Raw genomic sequence first — 16,511 nt, forward strand, 5'->3', positions numbered from 1 at the left:
CAATCCTCAATCCTCAATCCTCAATCCTCAATCCTCAATCCTCATTCTTCAATCCTCAATACCCAATCCTCAATCTTCAATCCTCAATCCTCAATTCTCAATTCTCAACCCTCAATCCTCAGTCCTCAGTCCTCAAACCTCAATCCTCAAACCTCAGCACTCATCCTCAATCCTCAATCCTCAATCCTCAATCCTCAATCCTCAATCTTCACCACTCAAACCTCAATCCTCAATCCTCAACGTTCAATCCTCAATACCCAATCCTCAGTCTTCAATACTCAACCTTCAATCCTGAATACTCAATCCTAAATCCTCATTCCTCAATCCTCATTCTTCAATCCTCAATACCCAATCCTCAATCTTCAATCCTCAATCTTCAATCCTCCATCCTCAATCCTCAATCCTCAACCCTCAATCTACAATCCTCAACCTTCAATCCTCAATACTCAATCTTCAATCCTCAATCCTCAATCCTCAATCCTCAATTCGCAATCCTCAATAGTCAATCTTCAATCCTCAATACTCAATATTCAATCCTCAATCCTCAATCCTCAATCCTCAATCCTCATTCTTCGATCCTCAATATCCAATCCTCAATCTTCAATCCTCAATCCTCAATCCTCAATTCTCAATCCTCAATCCTCCGTCCTTAGTTCTCAAACCCCAATCCTCAACCCTCAGCCCTCATCCTCAATCCTCAGTCCTCAATCCTCAATCTTCAATCCTCAATGCTCAATTCTCAATTCTCAATCCTCAATGCTCAGACCTCAAACATCAATATTCAACCCTCAGTCATCGTCCTCAATCCACAACCCTCAATCCTCAACCCTCAATCTTCAATCATCAATATTCAATCTTCAATCCTCAATCCTCAATCCTCAATCCTCAATCCTCAATCCTCAATCTTCACTCCTCAATCATCAATCCTCAATCCTCAGTGTTCAATCCTCAATACCCAATCCTCAGTCTTCAATCCTCAATCCTCAATCCTCAATCCTCAATCCTCAATCCCCAATCCTCAGTCCTGAAACTTAAATCCTGAATCCTCAATCCTGAATCCTCAATCTTCAGGCCACAGTCCTCAACAATCAGTGGTCAATCCTCAATCCTCAATAGAATGTCATGAATTCACAGTTTTCAATACTCAATACTCAACCTGCAATCTTCAAATCTCTATCCACAAACTTCAATTCTCATCACTCAACCCTCAACACTCAGTCCCCAATCATCAATATTCAAGCCTCAATCCTCAATCCTCAATCCACAATCCTCAACCTTCAATCCTCAATACTCAATCTTCAATCCTGAATCCTCAATCCTCAACCCTCAATCCTCAATTCGCAATACTCAATAGTCAATCTTCAATCCTCGATACTCAATATTCAATCCTCAATCCTCAATCCTCAATCCTCAATCCTCATTCTTCAATCCTCAATACACAATCCTCAATCTTCAATCCTCAATCCTCAGTCCTCGATCCTCAATCCTCAATCTTAACCTTCAATCCTCAGTACTCAATCTTCAATCCTCAATCCTCAATCCTCAATCCTCAATCCTCAATCTTCAATCCTCAATACTCAATCTTCAATCCTCAATCCTCAATCCTCAATCCTCAATCCTCAACCCTCAATCCACTATCCTCAACCTTCAATCCTCAATACTCAATCTTCAATCCTCAATCCTCAATCCTCAATGCTCAATTCGCAATCCTCAATAGTCAATCTTCAATCCTCAATACTCAATATTCAATCCTCAATCCTCAATCCTCAATCCTCAATCCTCATTCTTCGATCCTCAATATCCAATCCTCGATCTTCAATCCTCAATCCTCAATCCTCAATTCTCAATCCTCAATCCTCCGTCCTTAGTCCTCAAACCCCAATCCTCAACCCTCAGCCCTCATCCTCAATCCTCAATCCTCAATCCTCAATCCTCAATCTTCAATCCTCAATACTCAATCTTCAATCCTCAATCCTCAGTCCTCAAACCTCAATTCTCAATCCTCAATCCTGAATCCTCAATCTTCAGCCCTCAGTCCTCAACATTCAGTTGTCAATCCTCAATCCTCAATAGAATATCCTCAATTCACAGTTTTCAATACTCAATACTCAATCTGCAATCTTCAACTCTCTATCCAGAAACATAAATTCTCATCACTCAACCCTCAACACTCAGTACTCAATGTTCAATCCTAATCCTCAATTCTGAATCTTCAATCCTCAATACTGAATCTTCAATCCGCAATCCTCAATCCCCAATCCTCAATCCTCAATCCTCAATCCTCAATCTTCAATCTCCAATACTCAACCTTCAATCCTCAATACGCAATCCTCCATCCTCATTCGTCAATCCTGAATACCCAATCCTCAATCTTCAATCCTCATTCCTCAATTCTCAATTCTCAATCCTCAATCCTCAGACCTCAGACATCAATATTCAACACTCAGATCACGTCCTCAATCTACAACCCTCAATCCTCAACCCTCAATCTTTAATCATCAATATTCTATCTTCAATCCTCAATCCTCAATCCTCAATCCTCAATCCTCAATCCTCATTCTTCACTCCTCAAACCTCAATCTTCAATCCTCAATGTTCAATCCTCAATACCCAATCCTCAGTCTTCAATCATCAATCCTCAATCCTCAATCCTCAATGCTCAATCCTCAATCCTCAATCCTCAGTCCTCAAACCTCAATCCTGAATCCTCAATCCTGAATCCTCAAACTTCAGCCCTCAGTCCTCAAGAATCAGTGGTCCATCCTCAATCCTCAATAGAATATCATGATTTCACAGTTTTCAATACTCAATACTCAACCTGCAATCTTGAAATCTCTATCCACAAACATCAATTCTCATCACTCAACACTCAAAACTCAGTCCCCAATCCTCAATATTCAAGCCTCAATCCTCAATCCTCAATCCACAATCCTCAACCTTCAATCCTCAATACTCAATCTGCAATCCTCAATCCTCAACACTCAATCCTCAATCCTCAGTCCGCAAACCTCAATCCTGGATCCTCAATCCTGAATCCTCAATCCTCAATCCTCAATCTTCAATCCTCAATACTCAATCTTCAATCCTCAATACTCAATCCTCAATCCTCATTCCTCAATCCTCATTCTTCAATCCTCAATACCCAATCCTCAATCTTCATTCCTCAATCCTCAATTCTCAATTGTCAATCCTCAATCCTCAGACCTCAAACATCAATATTCAATCCTCAGTCATCGTCCTCAATCCACAACCCTCAATCCTCAACCCTCAATCTTCAATCATCAATATTCAATCTTCAACCCTCAATCCTCAATCCTCAATCCTCAATCCTCAATCCTCAATCTTCACTCCTCAATCATCAATCCTCAATCCTCAGTGTTCAATCCTCAATACCCAATCCTCAGTCTTCAATCCTCAATCCTCAATACTCAATCCTCAATCCTCAATCCCCAATCCTCAGTCCCCAAACCTAAATCCTGAATCCTCAATCCTGAATCCTCAATCTTGAGCCCACAGTCCTCAACAATCAGTGGTCAATCCTCAATCCTCAATAGGATATCATGAATTCACAGTTTTCAATACTCAATACTCAACCTGCAATCTTCAAATCTCTATCCACAAAGTTCAATTCTCATCACTCAACCCTCAACACTCAGTCCCCAATCCTCAATATTCAAGCCTCAATCCTCAATCCTCAATCCACAATCCTCAACCCTCAATCCTCAATACTCAATATTCAATCCGGAATCCTCAATCCTCAATCCTCAATCCTCAATTCGCAATCCTCAATAGTCAACCTTCAATCCTCAATACTCAATATTCAATCCTCTATCCTCAATCCTCAATCCTCAATCCTCATTCTTCAATCCTCAATACACAATCCTCAATCTTAAATCCTCAATCCTCAATCCTCAATTCTCTATCCTCAATCCTCTGTCCTCAGTCCTCAAACCTCAATCCTCAACCCTCAGCCATCATCCTCAATCCTCAGTCTTCAATCCTCAATCCTCAATACTCAATCCTCAATCCACAATCCTCAATCCTCAGTCCTCAAACCTCAAACCTGAATCCTTAATCCTGAATCCTCAATCTTCAGACCTCAGTCCTCAACAATCAGTTGTCAATTCTCAATCCTCAATAGAATATCATCAATTCACAGTTTTCAATACTCAATACTCAATCTGCAATCTTCAAATCTGAATCCACAAACATCAACTCTCATCATTCAACCCTCAACACTCAGTCCCCAATCCTCAATCTTCAATCCTCAATCCTCAATCCTCAATCCTCGATCCTCAATATTCAATCCTCAATACTCAATCTTCAATCCTCCATCCTCAATCCTCAATCCTCAATCCTCAATCCTCAATCGTCAGGCTTCAATGCTCAATACTCAATCTTCAATCCTCAATCCTCAATCCTCAATCCTCAATCCTCATTCTTCAATCCTCAATACCCAATCCTCAATCTTCAATCCTCAATCCTCATTCCTCAATTCTCAATCCTCAATCCTCAGTCCTCAGTCCTCAAACCTCAATCCTCAACCCTCAGCCCTCATCCTCAATCCTTAATCGACAATCCTCAATCCTCAACCTTCAATCCTCAATACTCAATCTTCAATCCTCAATCCTCAACCCTCAATCCTCAATTCGCAATCCTCAATAGTCGATATTCCATCCTCAATACTCAGTATTCAATCCTCAATCCTCAATCCTCAATCCTCAATCATCATCCTTCAATCCACAGTACCCTATCCTCAATCTTCAATCCTCAATCCTCAATCCTCAATACCCAATCCTCAATCTTCAATCCTCAATCCTCAATCCTCAATTCTCAATCCTCAATCCTCAATCTTCAGACCTCAAACATAAATATTCAACCCTCAGTCCTCGTCCTCAATCCACAACCCTGAACCCTCAATCCTCAATCCTCAATCCTCAATCATCAATCCTCAATCCTCAATCCTCAATCCTCAATCCTCAATCTTCACCACTCAAACCTCAATCCTCAATCCTCAACGTTCAATCCTCAATACCCAATCCTCAGTCTTCAATCCTCAATCCTCAATCCTCAATCCTCAATCCTCAATCCTCAATCCTCAACCCTCAGTCCTCAAACCTCAATCCCCAATCCTCAATCCTCAATCCTCAATCCTCAATCCTCAATCCTCATTCTTCAATCCTCAATACCCAATCCTCAATCTTCAATCCTCAATCCTCAATTCTCAATTCTCAACCCTCAATCCTCAGTCCTCAGTCCTCAAACCTCAATCCTCAAACCTCAGCACTCATCCTCAATCCTCAATCCTCAATCCTCAATCCTCAATCCTCAATCTTCACCACTCAAACCTCAATCCTCAATCCTCAACGTTCAATCCTCAATACCCAATCCTCAGTCTTCAATACTCAACCTTCAATCCTGAATACTCAATCCTAAATCCTCATTCCTCAATCCTCATTCTTCAATCCTCAATACCCAATCCTCAATCTTCAATCCTCAATCTTCAATCCTCCATCCTCAATCCTCAATCCTCAATCCTCAATCCTCAATCGTCAGGCTTCAATGCTCAATACTCAATCTTCAATCCTGAATCCTCAATCCTCAATCCTCAATCCTCAATCCTCAAACCTTAATCCGCAATCTTCAATCCTCAATTCTCAATCCTCAATCCTCAATCCTCATTCTTCAATCCTCAATACCCAATCCTCAATCCTCAATCCTCAATCCTCAATCCTCAATTCGCCATCCTCATTAGTCAATCTTCAATCCTCAATACTCAATATTCAATACTCAACCCTCAATCCTCAATCCTCAATCCTCATTCTGCAGTCCTCAATACCCAATCCTCAATCTTCAATCCTCAATCGTCAATCCTCAATTGTCAATCCTCAATCCTCTGTCCTTAGTCGTCAAACCTCAATCCTCAACCCTCAGCCCTCATCCTCAATCCTCAGTCCTCAATCCTCAATCCTCAATCCTCAATCCTCAATTCTCAATTCTCAATCCTCAATCCTCAGACCTCAAACATCAATATTCAATCCTCAATCCTCATTCTTCAATCCTCAATACCCAATCCTCAATCTTCAATCCTCAATCCTCTATCCTCAATCCTCAATCTTCACTCCTCAATCCTCAATCCTCAATCCTCAATGTTCAATCCTCAATAACCAATCCTCAGTCTTCAATCCTCAATCCTCAATCCTCAATTCTCAACCCTCAATCCTCAGTCCTCAGTCCTCAAACCTCAATCCTCAAACCTCAGCACTCATCCTCAATCCTCAATCCTCAATCCTCAATCCACAATACTCAATCTTCAATCCTCAATACTCAATCTTCAATCCTCAATCCTCAATCCTCAATCCTCAATCCTCAATCCTCATTCTTCAATCCTCAGTACCCAATCCTCAATCTTCAATCCTCAATCCTCAATTCTCAATCCTCTATCCTCAGTCCTCAGTCCTCAAACCTCAACCCTCAACCCTCAGCCCTCATCCTCAATCCTTAATCGACAATCCTCTATCCTCAATCTTCAATACTCAATACTCAATCATCAATCCTCAACCCTCAGTCCTCAATGTTCAATCCTCAATCCTCAATTATCAATCTTCAATCCTCAATTCTCAATCTTCGATCCTCAATCTTGAATCCTCAGTCCCCAATCTTCAATCTTCTATCCTCAATCCCCAATCCGCCCATCTACAATCCCCAATACTCAATCTGCAATCCTCAATCCTCAATCCACCATCCTCAACACTCAATCCTCAAGCGTCAATCCTCAATCCGCTATACTCAATCCTCAATCTTCAATCCTCAATCCTCAGTCCTCAAACCTCAATTCTCAATCCTCAATCCTGAATCCTCAATCTTCAGCCCTCAGTCCTCAACATTCAGTTGTCAATTCTCAATCCTCAATAGAATATCATCAATTCACAGTTTTCAATACTCAATACTCAATCTGCAATCTTCAAATCTGAATCCACAAACATCAATTCTCATCATTCAACCCTCAACACTCAGTCCCCAATCCTCAATCTTCAATCCTCAATCCTCAATCCTCAATCCTCGATCCTCAGTCTTCAATCCTCAATACTCAATCTTCAATCCTCCATCCTCAATCCTCAATCCTCAATCCTCAATCCTCAATCGTCAGGCTTCAATGCTCAATACTCAATCTTCAATCCTCAACCCTCAACACTCAGTCCCCAATCCTCAATCTTCAATCCTCAATCCTCAATCCTCAATCCTCGATCCTCAGTCTTCAATCCTCAATACTCAATCTTCAATCCTCCATCCTCAATCCTCAATCCTCAATCCTCAATCCAAGATCGTCAGGCTTCAATGCTCAATATTCAATCCTCAATCCTCAATCCTCAATCCTCAATCCTCAATCCTCAATCCTCAATTCTCAATCCTCAATCCTCAATCTTCAGACCTCAAACATAAATATTCAACCCTCAGTCCTCGTCCTCAATCCACAACCCTCAATCCTCAATCCTCAATCCTCAATCCTCAATCCTCAATCCTCAATCCTCAATCATCAATCCTCAATCCTCAATCCTCAATCCTCAATCCTCAATCTTCACCACTCAAACCTCAATCCTCAATCCTCAACGTTCAATCCTCAATACCCAATCCTCAGTCTTCAATCCTCAATCCTCAATCCTCAATCCTCAATCCTCAATCCTCAATCCTCAATCCTCAATCCTCAGTCCTCAAACCTCAATACCCAATCCTCAATCCTCAATCCTCAATCCTCAATCCTCAGTCCTCAAACCTCAATCCTGAATCCTCAATCCTGAACCCTCAATCTTCAGCCCTCAGTCCTCAACATTCAGTTGTCAATCCTCAATCCTCAATAGAATATCCTCAATTCACAGTTTTCAATACTCAATACTCAATCTGCAATCTTCAAATCTCTATCCAGAAACATAAATTCTCATCACTGAACCCTCAACACTCAGTACTCAATGTTCAATCCTCATCCTCAATTCAGAATCTTCAATCCTCAATACTGAACCTTCAATCCGCAATCCTCAATCCCCAATCCTCAATCCTCAATCCTCAATCTTCAACTCTCAATACTCAATCTTCAATCCTCAACCCGCAATCCTCAATCCTCAATCCTCAATCCTCATTCTTCAATCCTCAATACCCAATCCTCAATCCTCAATCCTCAATCCTCAATCCTCAATTCGCCATCCTCATTAGTCAATCTTCAATCCTCAATACTCAATATTCAATACTCAACCCTCAATCCTCAATCCTCAATCCTCATTCTGCAATCCTCATTAGTCAATCTTCAATCCTCAATACTCAATATTCAATACTCAACCCTCAATCCTCAATCCTCAATCCTCATTCTGCAATCCTCAATACCCAATCCTCAATCTTCAATCCTCAATCCTCAATCCTCAATTCTCAATCCTCAATCCTCTGTCCTTAGTCGTCAAACCTCAATCCTCAACCCTCAGCCCTCATCCTCAATCCTCAGTCCTCAATCCTCAATCCTCAATCCTCAATCCTCAATTCTCAATTCTCAATCCTCAATCCTCAGACCTCAAACATCAATATTCAACCCTCAGTCATCGTCCACAATACGCAACACTCAATCCTCAACCCTCAATCTTCAATCATCAATATTCAATCTTCAATCCTCAATCCTCAATCCTCAATCCTCTATCATCAATCCTCAATCTTCACTCCTCAATCCTCAATCCTCAATCCTCAATGTTCAATCCTCAATAACCAATCCTCAGTCTTCAATCCTCAATCCTCAATCCTCAAATCTCAACCCTCAATCCTCAGTCCTCAGTCCTCAAACCTCAAACCTCAAACCTCAGCACTCATCCTCAATCCTCAATCCTCAATCCTCAATCCACAATACTCAATCTTCAATCCTCAATACTCAATCTTCAATCCTCAATCCTCAATCCTCAATCCTCAATCCTCAATCCTCATTCTTCAATCCTCAATACCCAATCCTCAATCTTCAATCCTCAATCCTCAATTCTCAATCCTCAATCCTCAGTCCTCAGTCCTCAAACCTCAACCCTCAACCCTCAGCCCTCATCCTCAATCCTTAATCGACAATCCTCTATCCTCAATCTTCAATACTCAGTACTCAATCATCAATCCTCAATCCTCAGTCCTCAATGTTCAATCCTCAATCCTCAATTATCAATCTTCAATCCTCAATTCTCAATCTTCGATCCTCAATCTTGAATCCTCAGTCCCCAATCCTCAATCTTCTATCCTCAATCCTCAATCCGCCCATCTTCAATCCCCAATACTCAATCTGCAATCCTCAATCCTCAATCCACCATCCTCAACACTCAATCCTCAAGCGTCAATCCTCAATCCGCTATCCTCAATCCTCAATCTTCAATCCTCAATCCTCAGTCCTCAAACCTCAATTCTCAATCCTCAATCCTGAATCCTCAATCTTCAGCCCTCAGTCCTCAACATTCAGTTGTCAATCCTCAATCCTCAATAGAATATCCTCAATTCACAGTTTTCAATACTCAATACTCAATCTGCAATCTTCAACTCTCTATCCAGAAACATAAATTCTCATCAGTCAACCCTCAACACTCAGTACTCAATGTTCAATCCTAATCCTCAATTCTGAATCTTCAATCCTCAATACTGAATCTTCAATCCGCAATCCTCAATCCCCAATCCTCAATCCTCAATCCTCAATCCTCAATCTTCAATCTCCAATACTCAATCTTCAATCCTCAATCCGCAATCCTCAATCCTCATTCGTCAATCCTCAATACCCAATCCTCAATCTTCAATCCTCATTCCTCAATTCTCAATTCTCAATCCTCAATCCTCAGACCTCAGACATCAATATTCAACACACAGATCACGTCCTCAATCCACAACCCTCAATCCTCAACCCTCAATCTTTAATCATCAATATTCTATCTTCAATCCTCAATCCTCAATCCTCAATCCTCAATCCTCAATCCTCATTCTTCACTCCTCAAACCTCAATCTTCAATCCTCAATGTTCAATCCTCAATACCCAATCCTCAGTCTTCAATGCTCAATCCTCAATCCTCAATCCTCAATCCTCAATACTCAATCCTCAATCCTCAGTCCTCAAACCTCAATCCTGAATCCTCAATCCTGAATCCTCAAACTTCAGCCCTCAGTCCTCAAGAATCAGTGGTCCATCCTCAATCCTCAATAGAATATCATGATTTCACAGTTTTCAATACTCAATACTCAACCTGCAATCTTGAAATCTCTATCCACAAACATCAATTCTCATCACTCAACCCTCAAAACTCAGTCCCCAATCCTCAATATTCAAGCCTCAATCCTCAATCCTCAGTCCACAATCCTCAACCTTCAATCCTCAATACTCAATCTTCAATCCTCAATCCTCAACACTCAATCCTCAATCCTCAGTCCTCAAACCTCAATCCTGGATCCTCAATCCTGAATCCTCAATCCTCAATCCTCAATCTTCAATCCTCAATACTCAATCTTCAATCCTCAATACTCAATCCTCAATCCTGATTCCTCAATCCTCATTCTTCAAACCTCAATACCCAATCCTCAATCTTCAATCCTCAATCCTCAATTCTCAATTGTCAATCCTCAATGCTCAGACCTCAAACATCAATATTCAATCCTCAGTCATCGTCCTCAATCCACAACCCTCAATCCTCAGCCCTCAATCTTCAATCATCAATATTCAATCTTCAACCCTCAATCCTCAATCCTCAATCCTCAATCCTCAATCCTCAATCTTCACTCCTCAATCATCAATCCTCAATCCTCAGTGTTCAATCCTCAATACCCAATCCTCAGTCTTCAATCGTCAATCCTCAATCCTCAATCCTCAATCCTCAATCCCCAATCCTCAGTCCTCAAACCTAAATCCTGAATCCTCAATCCTGAATCCTCAATCTTGAGCCCACAGCCATCAACAATCAGTGGTCAATCCTCAATCCTCAATAGGATATCATGAATTCACAGTTTTCAATACTCAACACTCAACCTGCAATCTTCAAATCTCTATCCACAAAGTTCAATTCTCATCACTCAACCCTCAACACTCAGTCCCCAATCCTCAATATTCAAGCCTCAATCCTCAATCCTCAATCCACAATCCTCAACCTTCAATCCTCAATACTCTATATTCAATCCGGAATCCTCAATCCTCAATCCTCAATCCTCAATTCGCAATCCTCAGTAGTCAACCTTCAATCCTCAATACTCAATATTCAATCCTCTATCCTCAATCCTCAATCCTCAATCCTCATTCTTCAATCCTCAATACACAATCCTCAATCTTAAATCCTCAATCCTCAATCCTCAATTCTCTATCCTCAATCCTCTGTCCTCAGTCCTCAAACCTCAATCCTCAACCCTCAGCCATCATCCTCAATCCTCAGTCTTCAATCCTCAATCCTCAATACTCAATCCTCAATCCACAATCCTCAATCCTCAGTCCTCAAACCTCAAACCTGAATCCTTAATACTGAATCCTCAATCTTCAGACCTCAGTCCTCAACAATCAGTTGTCAATTCTCAATCCTCAATAGAATATCATCAATTCACAGTTTTCAATACTCAATACTCAATCTGCAATCTTCAAATCTGAATCCACAAACATCAATTCTCATCATTCAACCCTCAACACTCAGTCCCCAATCCTCAATCTTCAATCCTCAATCCTCAATCCTCAATCCTCGATCCTCAATCTTCAATCCTCAATACTCAATCTTCAATCCTCCATCCTCAATCCTCAATCCTCAATCCTCAATCCTCAATCGTCAGGCTTCAATGCTCAATACTCAATCTTCAATCCTCAATCCTCAATCCTCAATCCTCAATCCTTAATCGACAATCCTCAATCCTCAACCTTCAATCCTCAATACTCAATTTTCAATCCTCAATACTCAGTCCACAATGTTCAATCCTCAATCCACAATTATCAATCTTCAATCCTCAATTCTCAATCTTCGATCCTCCATCCTCAATCCTCAATCCTCAATCCTCAATCCTCAATCGTCAGGCTTCAATGCTCAATACTCAATCTTCAATCCTCAATCCTCAATCCTCAATCCTCAATCCTCAATCCTCATTCTTCAATCCTCAATACCCAATCCTCAATCCTCAATCCTCAATCCTCAATCCTCAATCCTCAATCTTCACTCCTCAAACCTCAATACTCAATCCTCAATGTTCAATCCTCAATACCCAATCCTCAGTCTTCAATCCTCAATCCTCAATCCTCAATCCTCAATCCTCAATCCTCAATCCTCAATCCTCAGTCCTCAAACCTCAATCCTGAATCCTCAATGCTGAATCCTCAATCTTCAGGCCTCAGTCCTCAAGAATCAGTGGTCCATCCTCAATCCTCAATTGAATATCATGATTTCACAGTTTTCAATTCTCAATACTCAACCTGCAATCTTCAAATCTCTATCCACAAACATCAATTCTCATCACTCAACCCTCAAAACTCAATCCCCAATCCTCAATATTCAAGCCTCAATCCTCAATCCTCAATCCACAATCCTCAACCTTCAATCCTCAATACTCAATCTTCAATCCTCAATCCTCAACCCTCAATCCTCAATTCGCAATCCTCAATAGTCGATATTCAATCCTCAATACTCAATATTCAATCCTCAATCCTCAATCCTCAATCCTCAATCATCATCCTTCAATCCACAATACCCTATCCTCAATCTTCAATCCTCAATCCTCAATCCTCAATACCCAATCCTCAATCTTCAATCCTCAATCCTCAATCCTCAATTCTCAATCCTCAATCCTCAATCATCAGACCTCAAACATAAATATTCAACCCTCAGTCCTCGTCCTCAATCCACAACCCTCAATCCTCAATCCTCAATCCTCAATCCTCAATCCTCAATCCTCAATCCTCAATCATCAATCCTCAATCCTCAATCCTCAATCCTCAATCTTCAATCCTCAATACTCAATCCTCAATTCGCAATCCTCAATAGTCAATCTTCAATCCTCAATACTCAATATTCAATCCTCAATCCTCAATCCTCAATCCTCAATCCTCATTCTTCGATCCTCAATACCCAATCCTCAATCTTCAATCCTCAATCCTCAATCCTCAATTCTCAATCCTCAATCCTCCGTCCTTAGTCCTCAAACCCCAATCCTCAACCCGCAGCCCTCATCCTCAATCCTCAATCCTCAATCCTCAATCCTCAATCTTCAATCCTCAATACTCAATCTTCAATCCTCACTCCTCAGTCCTCAAACCTCAATTCTGAATCCTCAATCCTGAATCCTCAATCTTCAGCCCTCAGTCCTCAACGTTCAGTTGTCAATCCTCGATCCTCAATAGAATATCCCCAATTCACAGTTTTCAATACTCAATACTGAATCTGCAATCTTCAAATCTCTATCCAGATACATAAATTCTCATCACTCAACCCTCAACACTCAGTACTCGATGTTCAATCCTCATCCTCAATTCTGAATCTTCAACCCTCAATACTGAATCTTCAATACGCAATCCTCAATCCCCTATCCTCAATCCTCAATCCTCAATCTTCAACCCTCAATACTCAATCTTCAATCCTCAATCCGCATTCCTCAGTCCTCAAACCTCAATCCTGGGTCCTCAATCCTCAATTCTCAATCCTCAATCCTCCGTCCTTAGTCCTCAAACCCCAATCCTCAACCCGCAGCCCTCATCCTCAATCCTCAATTCTCAATCCTCAATCCTCAATCTTCAATCCTCAATACTCAATCTTCAATCCTCACTCCTCAGTCCTCAAACCTCAATTCTGAATCCCCAATCCTGAATCCTCAATCTTCAGCCCTCAGTCCTCAACGTTCAGTTGTCAATCCTCGATCCTCAATAGAATATCCACAATTCACAGTTTTCAATACTCAATACTCAATCTGCAATCTTCAAATCTCTATCCAGATACATAAATTCTCATCACTCAAGCCTCAACAATCAGTACTCAATGTTCAATCCTCATCCTCAATTCTGAATCTTCAATCCTCAATACTGAATCTTCAATCCGCAATCCTCAATCCCCAATCCTCAATCCTCAATCCTCAATCTTCAACACTCAATACTCAATCTTCAATCCTCAATCCGCAATCCTCAATCCTCATTCGTCAATCCTCAATACCCAATCCTCAATCATCGATCCTCATTCCTCAATTCTCAATTCTCAATCCTCAATCCTCACACCTCAGACATCAATATTCAACACTCAGTCCTAGTCCTCAATCCACAACCCTCAATCCTCAACCCTCAATCTTTAATCATCAATATTCAATCTTCAATCCTCAATCCTCAATCCTCAATCCTCAATCCTCAATCCTCAATCTTCACCACTCAAACCTCAATCCTCAATCCTCAACGTTCAATCCTCAATACCCAATCCTCAGTCTTCAATCCTCAATCCTCAATCCTCAATCCTCAATCCTCAATCCTCAATCCTCAATCCTCAGTCCTCAAACCTCAATCCCCAATCCTCTATCCTCAATCCTTAATCCTCAATCCTCAGTCCTCAAACCTCAATCCTGAATCCTCAATCCTGAACCCTCAATCTTCAGCCCTCAGTCCTCAAGAATCAGTGGTCCATCCTCAATCCTCAATAGAATGTCATGATTTCACAGTTTTCAATACTCAATACTCAACCTGCAATCTTCTAATCTCTATCCAGAAACATCAATTCTCATCGCTCAACCCTCAAAACTCAGTCCCCAATCCTCAATATTCAAGCCTCAATCCTCAATCCTCAATCCACAATCCTCAACCTTCAATCCTCAATACTCAATCTTCAATCCTCAATCCTCAACCCTCAATCCTCAATCCTCAGTCCTCAAACCTCAATCCTGGATCCTCAATCCTGAATCCTCAATCCTCAATCCTCAATCTTCAATCCTCAATACTCAATCTTCAAACCTGAATACTCAATCCTAAATCCTCATTCCTCAATCCTCATTCTTCAATCCTCAATACCCAATCCTCAATCTTCAATCCTCAATCCTCAATCCTCAATCCTCGATCCTCAATCTTCAATCCTCAATACTCAATCTTCAATCCTCCATCCTCAATCCTCAATCCTCAATCCTCAATCCTCAATCGTCAGGCTTCAATGCTCAATACTCAATATTCAATCCTCAATCCTCAATCCTCAATCCTCAATCCTCATTCTTCAATCCTCAATACATAATCCTCAATCTTCAATCCTCAATCCACAATCCTCAATCCTCATTCTTCAATCCTCAATACCCAATCCTCAATCTTCAACCCTCAATCCTCAATCCTCAATTCTCAATCCTCAATCCTCAGTCCTCAGTCCTCAAACCACAATCCTCAACCATCGGCCCTCATCCTCAATCCTCAATCCTCAATCCTCAATTCCTAATCTTCAATCCTCAATACTCAATCTTCAATCCTCAATGTTCAGTCCTCAAATTCCAATTCTGAATCCTCAATCTGGAACCCTCAATCTTCAGCCCTCAGTCCTCAACAATCAGTTGTCAATCCTCAATCCTCAATAGAATATACTCAATTCACAGTTTTCAATACTCAATACTCAATCTGCAATCTTCAATTCTCTATCCACAAACATCAATTCTCATCACCCAACCCTCAACACTCAGTCCTCAATGTTCAATCCTCAATCCTCAATTCTCAATCTTCAATCCTCAATACTGAACCTTCAATCCTCAATCCTCAATCCTCAGTCCTCGATCCTCAATCCTCAATCTTCAACCCTCAATCCTCAATCCTCAATCCTCAGTCCTCAAACCTCAAACCTGAATCCTCAATCCTGAATCCTCAACCTTCAGACCTCAGTCCTCAACAATCTGTTCTCGATTCTCAATCCTCAATAGAATATAATCAATTCACAGTTTTCAATACTCAATACTCAATCTGGAGTCTTCAAATCTCTATCCACAAACATCAATTCTCATCATTCAACCCTCAACACTCAGTACTCAATGTTCAATCCTAATCCTCAATTCTGAATCTTCAATCCTCAATACTGAATCTTCAATCCGCAATCCTCAATCCCCAATCCTCAATCCTCAATCCTCAATCCTCAATCTTCAATCTCCAATACTCAATCTTCAATCCTCAATCCGCAATCCTCAATCCTCATTCGTCAATCCTCAATACCCAATCCTCAATCTTCAATCCTCATTCCTCAATTCTCAATTCTCAATCCTCAATCCTCAGACCTCAGACATCAATATTCAACACTCAGATCACGTCCTCAATCCACAACCCTCAATCCTCAACCCTCAATCTTTAATCATCAATATTCTATCTTCAATCCTCAATCCTCAATCCTCAATCCTCAATCCTCAATCCTCATTCTTCACTCCTCAAACCTCAATCTTCAATCCTCAATGTTCAATCGTCAATACCCAATCCTCAGTCTTCAATCCTCAATCCTCAATCCTCAATCCTCAATCCTCAATCCTCAATCCTCAATCCTCAGTCCTCAAACCTCAATCCTGAATCCTCA

Source organism: Calliopsis andreniformis, chromosome 10 (genome assembly GCF_051401765.1).
Source record: "Calliopsis andreniformis isolate RMS-2024a chromosome 10, iyCalAndr_principal, whole genome shotgun sequence".
Classification (NCBI taxonomy): Eukaryota; Metazoa; Arthropoda; class Insecta; order Hymenoptera; family Andrenidae; genus Calliopsis; species Calliopsis andreniformis.